The following is a 13,782-nucleotide window of genomic DNA, read 5'->3' on the forward strand; positions in this document are numbered from 1 at the left end:
TCGGACAGGTATGAGCGTACCAAGATTCATACTCCTATTTTACCGCTGTTTCGGTGCTGTAGTGCCGAAATGATTTCGGCTCGTCAGAAATTTTCAGTAGCACCGAAGAGCCGACTTTAGGACGGTACCCGCCCCCCCGAACCTCAAGTGACGTCACATTGTAGGCTCTACAGAGCCGAACCGACTTTTATTCGGCTCTAAAATAGGAGTATGAATCGGGCCCAACAGTCAAGCGTGAGAATCCAGTATACACCCGTGTACCCGTGTTTGTTCGTACCAAAAAAACGAGCATGGTTGCTATGGTTAGTATGTGACGTCACTGACATAGCTGATCAGACTATATAAGACCTTGCACCACTCAGTTCACACGGGTGTGATTTTTAAAGTTATGACGAGTGTCAGTGGACTGTTTATCATTCACGCCGACATGGAGGACAATCTTCTTCACCGTAGGAGGAAGAGAGGCCAGAATGGTGGGAAGGCGATTGAGGATGAAATGTGAATTTGCACCTGGATAACAATACATTAAAGCATTGGAGGAAATACGAATATTTCGGACTATCGAGTCGCCGATGATAGCCACTGATTGTGGAGCAGATGAGCGAGTGTGCAAGGAGCTGGAGCGCCCAGGGAAACTATGGGGCTTGGTGGTAAACAAGGGGACATTGGAAGGGGGTTGTTTACTTTTCGCCGCATTGGCGAGCACGTTGGTGGGCTGATCTGCAGCAGCAGACCGAGGCAACACAACTGGAATACGCCTGGACTGTGGCGCGGGGGTGAAATGAACAGTTGCTTGGCGAGTGGTGAATCCGCGGTGGTCAGACACTACCTCCTCGTTGGAAGACGAGGGGTCAACATCTCCAACAGGTCTGGAGCGAGAGCCAAGGCGCTTGCAGTGTTAGGAGACTACCGCCTCGCTATAGGAAAGCGAGGGGTCCACATCTCTCGATAGAGCCGGTGGCGGTAGGGCTCTATCACATCGCTTTGATCTCTTCGCCCTGGGGGTGGACTGGCGTTCCTCCATGAGTGAACCCAGCAGCTCAAAGCTGTTTCCCAGGGGGATAGGTGGAGAGGCTACTCGCGAGGTGTTTCTACTCCGAGACATCTTAGAAGGGCGGGCTTGAATCCAGGAGTCCGACCGAGCAGGATTTCCTGAAGCTGGTCCTTTCGGCTTCGCACCAAGGATAGGCCATTCCTCGACCATGATGACACTGCCGATCGGTGGCTTCACAACCTGAAATAGAGGACTAGGGCCTCTGGAAATGACTGGAATAGAGCCGGTACACGTATGGATGGACTCCGATAAAAGAATCACAGGAGGAGGGCTGCTTCTTTTAGTGTCTTTACTCTTGAACAGAAGTGTGGTCTATAAATACAAATAAACATTATTTTAGAATCATCATAATAAACAATATATCAAATAATTCTTACATAAACCAAAATACTGTTTAAACCCATCTACAGTAGGTATCAAACATAGGCATCAAACATGTAATTCTCCTTAAAGTAAATCACATTCACATATTCATAACATGCACAAATATATAACAACATGACGGTATATATAAAGGAAAGCACCATATTCTACAATAAACAATAAAGACTTACTTTTACTGTCATGAACACACACAGTCAGAGAGGAAAATAAAACACAGCTCCTCAGGTCAAACTAAGCAGAAAACTGAGTGAGAAAAGCATGCAAGCTGAACCTAATCATGATTATTACTGGGGCAGCCAGGGGCAGCCAATCAGCCTTGTGGCCCCTGGGCTGCATTAAGGCATATGGCCCCTGGGCTGCATTAAGGCATATGGCCCCTGGGCTGCATTAAGGCATGTGGCCCCTGGGCTGCATTAAGGCATATGGCCCCTGGGCTGCATTAAGGCATGTGGCCCCTGGGCTGCATTAAGGCATATGGCCCCTGGGCTGCATTAAGGCATGTGGCCCCTGGGCCGCCAGTTGCCAGTTGTAGTAACTGTAGTAACTAAGTACATTTACTTAACCCATTTTGACCTGAGATCAGATTCTAAAAATGTCTTCTACATCCTGACAGTTTTCTGAAAAAGCTATGTTTCTATGTCAGTCGTTCTTCGATTTTTCAAAAATAGCAGATCTACAAGCTCGTAGCGCGCCACTCGGTGGCGCACTATGAGCTTGTAGATCTGCTATTTTTCAATAGCTAAATCCTAACATAATGCTAACACCAAAAGGGGTTCCCGCCCAAAATGGGTTTTACGTACTGTACTTATGTACAATTTTGAGGTATTTGTACTTGAGTATTTCCAATTTCCAGTACTTTTACTTCTACTCCACTACATCTCAGAGCCACCATTTGTACTTTTACTTCACTACAATTATTTGAAAATAATGCGTTGCGACGCATTGTGAGCTTGTAGATCGGCTATTTTCAATAGACTTTCTACACATTTTGAATTGTGAAATGGGACATTCTGCACAATGAGTACTTTTACTTTTAGTACTTTAAGTACATTTTCCCGGAACAACATCTTGGGGGTCGGCGGCCAATTACATATAATCTTGGGGGTCCTTGCCATGAAAATGTTTGAGAACGACTGACCCAAACGTTTCAGAAAACTTCCCAGGTCAAAATGGGTTAACATGCAGAGGATCACCTTTTGGTCCAGTGGTGATCATTCCTCTACTTGTCCAGAAGATGGTGCTGTTGAGGGGCCCGGAATGACTGATGGACTGAATTTACCAAACCTTTCTCTGATGCACAAATTGACCAGGGAAGCACACATGTATGGGGCACACAATCGGCAGGTGCGTTGCGATAGGTTTCAGGGGTAATTAATCACACCAGAGGACACTATAGAGGACAATATCTGTCCTAAGCTCATAGCACGGTACTTGGTTCCGTGCTATGAGCTTGTAGATCTGCTATTTTTGAATCTTGCAAATGTGGCGCAAATCTTTGAATATATTATATTCTTTCAGAGCGAACGTTTTTAACTCAAATCTTTGCTTTAGAGGGGGTCCCTGGAACAACATATTTCACATGGTGGTTGGTGGCCAAATACATAATAGTTTCTGGGGTCCTTAACATAAAATATTGAGCACCACTGATATAGAAACATGAGGTATTTCAGAAAACTGTCAGGATTTTAAAGGCCATTTTATAAATTTCGAAGTCAGGTCTAAATGCTGGGCTAAAGTACCAAAAGTAGAAAGTATTAGGCAGAATGTCCCATTTCACCAGTTTTCAAATGTATATAACATTTTGAAAATAGCAGATCTACAAGCTCACAATGTGTTGCATTGCGATGCATTGTTGAGTGTGTAGATCTACTATTTTCAATTGGTCGAAATGTATATGGGGCTGAAGCGGGTATAATGTTAATAATAATGTAATAATAATCTAGCTCTACAAAGTACAACTACGGTAGTATTAAACTCAAGTTTTCAAATAGTTCTTTATTTTATCCAGCCTTTATTATCCCGGCCTCCCCTGCTTGCTGAGAAGCTCTCAGATATGCATGTAGACCACAATATGGTGGCCTGGATCATAGATATATATAAACTCTAGATGGCTCAAGGCGAAGTTTCTGACGTCGTTCACCCGGCAGCCATCTTACTTCGGGGCTACAGTACAGTATGTTCAATGGCAGCTCAAACAGAAACAGTCATAACTCGCTCAAATCTTGACGGATTTACAAACGGGTTGGTTTATTACAAACGTTGTCAACGTGGCTATGATTCGCTTATCTGCTTAATTTATTTTTTTATATGAACGTCGTATAAAAGCATAAGTATGCGGACATCTCTGACGTTTATAACAAACCAAACCGTTTGAAAATCGGTTGAAAATTGAGCAAGTTATGGTCATTTAAGAGTACATGCCCCATAGACACAGGGCAGTATTATGCGTGTCTTAAGTACCAGGTCTTATTACTTAACTTAAGACCTGGAGGCGTGGCCAATGCTGTTTGGCCACTCAGAATAGCCAAATGGCATTGATCACGCCTCCAGGTCTTAAGTTAAGTAATAAGACCTGGTACGTAAGACACGCATAATACTGCCCACAATGTTATTTGGCCCGAGGTAAGATGGCCGCTACGTAACGACGTCGCTCTCCATTGGCCAACAGCGCGGGTGAGCTATCTAGAGTTTATATATATCTATGGCCTGGATCACAAACTACCTCACCCTGAGGCCACAGTATACGTGCGGCTACAAGGCTGACAGTCCGACGTGGTGATGGGAAGCACCGGAGTACCCCAGGGTACCGTTCTGTCACCCTTCCTGTTCACCATCTTCAGCTACAACTCCGGAACATGCCATCTCCAGACGTTCTCCGACGACTCGTCCATTGTAGGCTGCATCACGGACGATAACGATGTGGAGTACAGAAGACGCACGCGGTGGGGAACTTTGTCAGAACAGAATCGCCAGCTCTTGCATTAAGAGCTCTTGCATTAAGAAGACCAAGATGCATGTTCTCCCCGTGTCCCCTATGGCAGGGGTTCTCAACCCGTGGATCGCGACCCCTCTGGGTTTTTTTTTTGTTTGCAACTGGATGGCTGGAAAAATGGAAATGAAGAGTTTACATAGTACATGCATGAACTTTCCTTAATGATTATATCTGGTTTCAGTATTCATTTCTGATATATTTTCTCTATTTTTAAGGTTATTTTTGCAGTCAGTTTGTATTGGGGGTGGGAAGGGGGGGTTAGGGCGAGGGTCGCGAGACATGGCCAAAGCATTTCCGGGGGTCCCCAGCCAAAAACGTTGAGAACCCCTGCCCTAGGGTATAGGTACCCTCACAAAAAACATGCAGTAATCCTGGTCACTAAACTACCTCCCCCTGGCCAGCCGGGGCTCCTGATGGAGGGGAAAGGAACTGGTTGGAATAACGTGTTCCTTCCACGCGTTACGTCCAACCAGGGAAATCCCCCCTGTCAGGTGTAAAGGAGCAATTTGGACACTCATGCATGAAGGAAGCATGAGTTCAAGTCCGTTGCTCTCCCCATGTCCCCCATATATGGAGACTATAGGTTGGCGGAGGATGTGTAGAGCCCAGGATCACAATAGATAATTGACACAGGGGTGAAAAATGGGTTACAAAATCGTGGGATAAAAAATAAATCAAAAAAAAGACCAAGGAGGTGTTCGATGCCAGGCGGAGCAAGTGGAGGACCCCAGCACCCATCCCCATCCAGGGGGAACTGGTTGAGATTGTGGACTCCTATAGGTTCCTTGGTGTCCACCTGAACAAAGACCTGGACTGGAGAGACAATAGAGCGATTCCGAAGCGGGTCTCATGGTCGCAGGCAATGTATTTCCTGTAGGCGGAGACGACACATCCGCGGTTTCCCCACACCAAGCTTCTACTACAGTGAATGGCAAAGTGACTGATGTTAGCCCCAAACGTTATACTTTTTACTAACACTAACATTACAAAGATGCCCAGAACATCGGGATGAACCTGTGTAGTTTATGGCTGCTCCAACAGTAGTGGCAACATAAAAAAAAAACGGAATGTCAAAATATCTACCACGGTGGCTGAGACCAGAGCCATATAGTAATGGTAGAGACAAAGCAGAGAAAGGTCCTGAAAGATACATAACGTCAGTCTTACCCAATACCCAATTGTTCTGTTTTAGGAACACAAGGCATCAAGGCCGGGGAGCTCAACAAGCTCAATAAGATCATCAAGAAGGCCAGCTCGGTTGTCGGCCTCCGAATGGAGAGCCTGCAGTCGGTCGCTGAGAGGAGGACAAACTAAACTCCATGCTGGCAAATCCCTCCCACCAGGGCTGGACTGGGACAAAAATTCGGCCCGGTAATTTTCGTGTGAATTTGGCCAAGACCGGCCCACCACAACCAGCGCACAGATAGCAGAAACTCTACCGCCCGCTCCGTCGAGGCACACACAAACACACAAGCCACAACCCTATACACAACCCTTTGTAGAGGGTTTATTTGTCACTCACTGATACAGGTACAGTGAAATTATCATGATGGCAGAATGGCAGCACGCCCGGACCTTTCCTGGTGGCCTGCCGCCTATTGGCCTGCCTGCCTGTCAAAAATCATGGCGGCCCCCTATGGCCGCGGCCCACCGGGAAAATGTCCGGTATGACCTGTGGCCAGGCCAGCCCTGCCTCCCACCCCTTTTATGTCATGCTGCAGGATAGGGTGAGCGCCTTCAGCTGAAGGCTTACCTTCCCCCCTGAGGATGCATACGGAGCGGTCTAGACTCTCTTTCATGCCAACTGCCATCAGACTCTATAATGCAAATGCATAAGAACTGCCTCCCCAAAGTTTGCGTGTGGTCCTGGTCTAGTGTGTTTATGTCCACTTGTGTTTATTTGCGTTTACTGTCCAGCTTGATTTATGTGTCACTCTATACTGTTTGTAGCGCTTCAATTTCCCTTTGGGGATTAATAAAGTATATCTCATCTCATCTCATATCATCTCATCTCATCTCTCTCATTTGTCACAGTCTGAGATGTAGTGAAGCAAAAATAGTGAAACAGTGAAAATTGGAAATACTCCAGTGAAATACCTACAAATTGTGTTTAGGTGTAGGCCTACTTGTGTAAATGTACTGAGTTACTTTACTCAGCGGCGAAAGTACAGTAGAGGAGCTGAAGTTTACATCAACATGTCAATATGCTGACACTGACCAGCAGGTGTCGCCCTTCTTACACATTACACGCATTATGCTACGGACCCCCGATTTAATGGCATTTCTATCTCTGGTACCCCAATTTATATTGTAAAACCACTGTTAATTTAACTCTGAGTGTGTACAAATGGAACCAAATGGACCCTAACCCAAATGGACCCGTTAGGGTCCATTTGTACACTCTCAGAGTTACAGACACATAAGGGTCCATTTGTAACTATCTCTAATTGAGCTAGGTACCCCCTGGAACTCCCTCAAGTACCTCTAGGGGTCCCCAGACCCCACTTTGGGAACCCATGTACTAGGTCCTCTCCTTCAACGCCATCACCCGGGTCACAGATGTATAGTGGTGCATATACGGGAGGGCTATATGTTCACATAGACACTCCATATACATTTGGAGGATTCTCATTATTAATCAAATCATTCCAAAGAGTAAACCTACAGGAGACGTCACACCTAGTTGTAGCTTCAAGCAGAGGTGATTGTTTGATAATCTTTGCATTGCAATACATTGAGACCTGAGATCAGATTCTACAATTGTCTCCTAAAAAAACAATGTTTTCTGAAAAACCTATGTTTCTAATGTCAAAAGTAAAAAAACATATGTAGGCCTAATTGGCCACGACCCCCATCTGAAAATATTTTGTTCCAGGGCAGTGGTTCCCAAAGTGGGGTCCGGGGACCCCCAGGAGTCCTTGAGGGGAGTTCCAGGGGGTCCCCAGCTAAATGATAGTTAGGAACCAAATGGGCCTTTATGGGTCTGTAACTCTGAGAGTGTACAAATGGAACCAAACGGACCCTTTCAGTTTTTTTCCTTTTGTACACTCTCAAATTAACAGTGATTTTACAATATAAATCAGGGTCGCAGAGATAGAGAAATGCCATTAAATGGGGATCTGTAGCCAAATGCATGTCACACTGGCGGTCCTTGAAATTAAAATGGTCGAGAATCACCGCTAAAGTCATAAAAATCTTCTCTTATGCATGGCATATCTCTTCAAATGGGGGTCCGTGGGCTAATGAGTGTCAGTTTGGGGGTCCTTGACATGAAAAGGTTTGGGAACCACTGTTCCAGGGCCGACCCCCCCCCCCCCCCCCCCCCCCCCAGAAGCAAAGATTAAGAGTTAAAAATGAACGCTGTGAAAGGATATGTATGATTTGCACACGTTTTCACACATTTAAAAAAAAATAGCAGATCTGTGGTTAAAAGCTATAAGGTTAACAGCTGCGGCCTCAGGTCTTAACCCATTCTGGGCGGGAACCCCTTTTGGTGTTTCTATAGGATTATGTTATGCATAAGCTATTGAAAAATAGCAGATCTACAAGCTACAGATGGGGGTCGGCGGCCAATTACATATCATTTTTGGGGACCTTGACATGAAGTAGTTTGAGAACCACTGATATAGAAACAGGTATTTCAGTAAGATGTAAAAACAATGTTTTGGGCCGGTCAAATAATTTGTAAGAAGAAAAACATGGCAGGATACAACACTTTTTGTTTTGTTTTTCTTCTTACAAATTATTTGATCAGCATTGTCATGATGTGTCATAACTCGAGTTGGCTTTGTCCGCGGCGTATACGTCTTTAACTAAATACTTTTTGAAAAGTCTAATGAGGAAAATGAATGAGGAATTCACTTCTGGTTCTATAGCGTCATCATGAAAGGGGGCGGGGCTGCGACGCTCTATTGAGCTGCTCAATAAGAAAAATAAGTGTTTAACCCATTTTGTCCGGGAACCCCTTTTGCTGTTTTAAGCTATTGAAAAATAGCAGATCTACAAGCTCATAGCGCGCCACCGAGTGGCGCGCTACGAGCTTGTAGGTCTTTTGTATTTTTGAAAAATCATGAAAATGTGGCGCAAATCTTTGAATATATATTCTTTCTCAGCGAACGTTTTTAACTCAAACCTTTGCTTCTGCTGGTCCCTGGAACAACAATTACATATCATTTTTGTTATTTGGGGTCCTTGACATGAAATATTGAGCACCACTGATACAGAAACATGAGGTATTTCAGAAAACTGATTTAGAAGACATTTTTGTATTTCGATGTCGGGCCTAAATGGGTAATAGGCACTATAGGCACATGTCTATCACTGAAAACCGATGTCAAATACATGCACTATAATTATATACAGGCTAGTTTGCCCAATATTATACATTAGTATACCGGCCCGTAATATGTATATTACTTTGCTATTGTATTACTGTAGTAATATTAATGTACTGCATGTAACTAATGTATTTTGATGACCACACGTCCATTCTAAGCTATACATAATGGGCTAGTTTTATTTATAGAAGGCTAATGGGCAAACTATAACAAAATGGGCAAATTGGGCAAACTAAAATGCATAATTATACGACATGCAGTCTTGAGGGACAAAATTAATGGCACCAATCAGGAGAGTAACTTATAAAACGCACTTGATTGTTTTGATGAATAATTACTACCATTGCACAGCGTGTGTGTGCGTGTGCGTGCGTGCGTGTTGTGTTTGCATGAGTTATGAGGTTTCCTCCGGACAGCATGAGATATGCAAGTTCATTATTTTTCAAAGTAAAAAAATAAAAAAATAAATGTATATGCAAATTCATTATTATTTTTCAAAGTGTATTTATGATTCATTCAAATATTCCTTAATCATAAATAATACATGAGAAAAGTATAATTATGCAAGTTTTACAAAGTTTGCTTATGATTGATTGCTTATATTTCGTAATAATAAAATAATAAAAAAAACTTTTTAAATAACCATAACTTGATTTTCAACCACGGACGACGTAAGAGGTGGATGTTGGCTGTTGCACAGTGACGACGGTGACCCCGGGGTTTCTCTTGCGCCACTTGATCTCGTGGGCCAACTGGCAGTAGGCGCAGCACACACAGCAGCACGCCGCCATTATGTCCTTGCATAGAGAACCCTGTAATGCATAGGGGGATAGGCAAACCTCAGGGCACGGCAGTGTTGTTTTCGTCGACTATAAAACCAAGACGAAAACTACATGGAAACTAAATGAAAACTAAGCTATGAGGACTAAAACAAAGACTAAATATACTGACAATTTCGTCAAACAAATAAAAAATGGACTAAAATGTTAGGAAGGGACTAGTGGGCAAGAGATCCAGTGTAAGTCATTTTACACTTGGTTGCATGCTGCAAATAGCAGATCTACAAGCTCACAACGCGTCACGCTGCGACGCGTTGTGGGCTTGTAGATCTGCTATTTTCAGCAAGTGAAAAAAAAGAGTCTTTACGACTGTATCAAGGCCCGCCAAAATACATTTTGTTCGACTAAATCAACTGTAGATTTAGTCGACTAAAATCATATGACATTTAGTCGACTAAAACTAGACACAACTAAACACTAAAACATTCCAGGTGACTACAATGTGGCTGAAACTAAATGAAAACTATTGAAGAGGCTATGACTAAAACTAAAATAAAAATTTGCTGCCAAAAACAAACACTGGGGCACACTAAAGTTGACATGGCACACTAACTATCAAGAGAATAAAAATCACACCTGTGTGAAGTGAGGGGCGCTCTTATCATCTTACAACATCAATTACAACATAATGTTTGTTTAAGCAACGGGTGCTAATGTTTGTTTTAGTCCTCAAAACAATGGCGTTTTCTTAAACAAGCATCGTTGAAAAAAAAACACTAAATGAGCGGCTAGCGCCTCTCAAAAATCACACCTGTGTGAAGTGAGGGGCGCTGACATATTAAAGTCCAACTCATGTTGATTAGGTGATGTAATGGTGATATAAAACAAACGGCGCCGACACAAACATTAAACGCCATTAACAATAAAGAGACAATATGACGTAATAGAGGGACAAAATTACGTACGTTTTCCCTTCATTGTCAAACATTGAACTAAAGACAAACCCAAAAAGCGATTGTCCAATGCCTATGATGATAACAGCGTCCCTCACTTCACACGGGTGTGATTTTTTTTGTATTACAAAAGGTGTGGTGTGGAAGAGGATAAAAATGTCAAAATGCTGAACTCAACACGCACGCACGCACGCACGCACGCACGCACGCACGCACGCACGCACGCACGCACGCACGCACGCACGCACGCACGCACGCACGCACGCACGCACGCACGCACGCACGCACGCACGCACGCACGCACGCACGCACACACACACACACACACACACACACACACACACACACACACACACACACACACACACACACACACACACGTATATATTGACCTTGACAGACCCTGATATTGTACTTGTGCCGCATGGCAACCCGCAGCGACAGCACTGCAGGAGCAGCACACAATGGCATGCCACATGCCGCCGTTACAGCGGGGCTGCATATGTCTAGTAAGGGCAGGCAGTTTGCATGACCCATCTCCTTGGATGTGTTGCAGGCACCGCACGGACAGCAAAACAAACCCATGCAACCTGCAAACACACACACACACACACACACACACACACACACACACACACACACACACACACACACACACACACACACACACACACAGTGTTGATTTCGTCGACAAAAACTAAGATGGAAAATGTTCGTCGACTACCTTCATTCACTGACGAAAAGTACTAAATAAAAACTATTATGGTGACTAAAACTAAGACTAAATATACTGACAATTTCGGCAACAAAAACTAGACTAAAATGTTATGAAGGGACTACTAGTGGACAAGATATCCAGTATAAGTCATTTTACACTTGGTTGCATGCTGAAAATAGTCGATCTACAAGCTCACAACGTGGTGCGCCCGCTGCGAGTTGTGAGCTTGTAGATTGGCTATTCAGCAAGTGTAAAAACAAGTCATTATGAAGGCTTCCAGTTCCAGGCCCACCAAAATACATTTTCGACTAAATCAACTGTATATGTAGTCGACTAAAAATCTTAAGATATTTAGTCGACTGAAACTAGACTAACACTAAAACATTCCAGGCGACTAAAATGTGACTAAAACTAAATGGAAGCTATTCAAGAGTCTATGACTAAAACCAATATATATATATATATATATGGCAGCTAAGTGGCCCTGTCTGTACTGATGAGATTCAATTAGTGTTATCCAAAATAATTAGAAAATATTTTGGTCGCTCTGGGGGAGCCCGGGGTCGAACAGGGAACCTTCGGGATATAATTATGGGGAAAAACGACTAGAGTAATTCTAGTCGTTAATATGCTAATAAATATGAGGTATGTTTGGTATTGATACTGACAAGTGTTGCAGTCACTACAGCAGCCCAGGAGATCAGCGGTCCAGTCCGTGTTTGCCTCTGCTATGGCCATGTTGGCAAACGGTCAAGCTGCGAAATGCAAAACATTTTATTTTATTTGTTGTTCATGATATACAATTCACCAATAAGGTATAGGATACATACGGTAGAATTATCCGGATAGCACAAAAAGTTAAAGGACTTAAATTCCATTGCGATAACAAATGAAACATTTCAGCATCCATTTCTTTATTGGCACACACCAAAAAGGAACGCTTACACGTTTCGGCTATGAGCCTTCATCAGAGGCTCATAGCTGAAAAGATGTTTTTTATTTATTCCTATTTTTATATGTTATATAAATATATACCGGTATATATTTTTTTCTGAGCTGTCATGGTCATGACCCCTATACAGGCTTCATGTTCCATTCCATCTCGAGCTGCCATAGTCATTTAAAAAAAGGTTTCAATAAATGTTTTTTTATTTCAATGTTGTTTTTTGAAAGAATTTGAGATCATTTTATTTTTTATTTTATTACCATTAATAATAATGAAATAGCCGATCTAAGCTCGCAATGTGGCGCGAAGCAGAGGATAAACTTTTATAATTGGAAATATGATTGCAAAATATGATTGCAAAATATGATTGCACGAATCAGACGTTTGGTTAATTTTAGTTTTTTTATTAAAATATATATATATATATATTAACCAAACGTCTGATTCGTGAATTCAATAAGATCAGCTGCTAAAACAGTTTGTAAAAAACCAAAGATGTTGATTACCTCGATCTCAGCAGCAGAAGGGAGACAGGGAGGTGAGTAGAGATTGTTGACCAGGTATAATGCGTCGCACTAGTAGTAGCAGGCTATACCTGCTATATATACCTGCTGCAACCTACCCTACCCCCCCCCGCATGGCGCGATGACATGCATGCGATGCTACGCACAGGCACTGCTTTGCGTGTGTGTGTGTGTGTGTGTGTGTGTGTGTGTGTGTGTGTGTGTGTGTGTGTGTGTGTGTGTGTGTGTGTGTGTGTGTGTGTGTGACATAGCACTGACGAAGGTCTTAGGACCGATTGTGGCAGCGGTGGCCGAACGGATTGCGGAGCGGTCTTGATACCGGAAGGTCGCCAGTTCGAATCAGCGGTCCGACACGTTAAAATTACCACCGCTGAAGTGCCCTTGAGCAAGGCATTGAACCACTACCATGAAATGTTCTATGAGCAGGGCCTGGCTGGAAACAAGTTATTGAGCTTAGCCCAGATACCCTGGGTAAATATAGTAACTTTGCTTTGCTTTGCTTTAAACGTTTGCTTTTTAATTGCACTTTGAGCACAAAGGACTTTATGAGCATGATAAAATAAAAGGACATTTTTTTCTTCTTAAGTCTCGGTCTAAGGAGTTTCCCTTCATTTTTAAGTGGTGCAAACCACTTCCTTAAGTGACTATGTGTGTGGGTGCCTGCCTGGCTGGCTGCCTGGGTATGTGTGAGCACGAAAACAGCATGGTTGTTTTTCACCACCTGTGCGCAACCTAACACACACAAATACATTTCAGGTGTGCCAGTACAGTAAAGTGACAGTACAGTACAGTACAGTACAGTAGAGGGTACAGTTCCCCCCCCCCCGGGGAACCCCACACAGAGTTGCACAACTTACTTCACACGGGTGTGATATTTATACAGTGAGCGAGTCGTGTTCTGTCAAGTTTTCCTCTGTGTGTGTGTGTGTGTGTGTGTGTGCGTGTGTGCGTGTGCGTGTGTGTGTGTGTGCCTCTGCCTTAGGTTGTGACCAGGCTTTTCTCTCTGCATATGAGTAAGGCTGGGAACGAGGCTACTGCAGTAGCACGTTTCGATTTTATATTTGATTTTATATTTACATTTATTTTATATGAGGG

At 43.4% G+C, this 13,782-nt stretch overlaps 1 long non-coding RNA gene across 1 annotated transcript; it reads right to left on the reverse strand.

The window, feature by feature from the left end:
• Positions 1–9,437: 9,437 nt before the first annotated feature.
• On the reverse strand, positions 9,438–12,748 carry LOC306922828. Its single transcript, XR_013789970.1, has 4 exons — positions 12,670–12,748; positions 11,886–11,972; positions 10,902–11,089; positions 9,438–9,579 (listed from the first exon to the last, which is right to left on the reverse strand). It is a non-coding gene; the product is annotated as an uncharacterized lncRNA (long non-coding RNA).
• Between the last annotated feature and the right edge of the window lie 1,034 nt (positions 12,749–13,782).

This window comes from Electrona antarctica (genome assembly GCF_951216825.1).
Source record: "Electrona antarctica genome assembly, chromosome: 5".
NCBI lineage: Eukaryota > Metazoa > Chordata > Actinopteri > Myctophiformes > Myctophidae > Electrona > Electrona antarctica.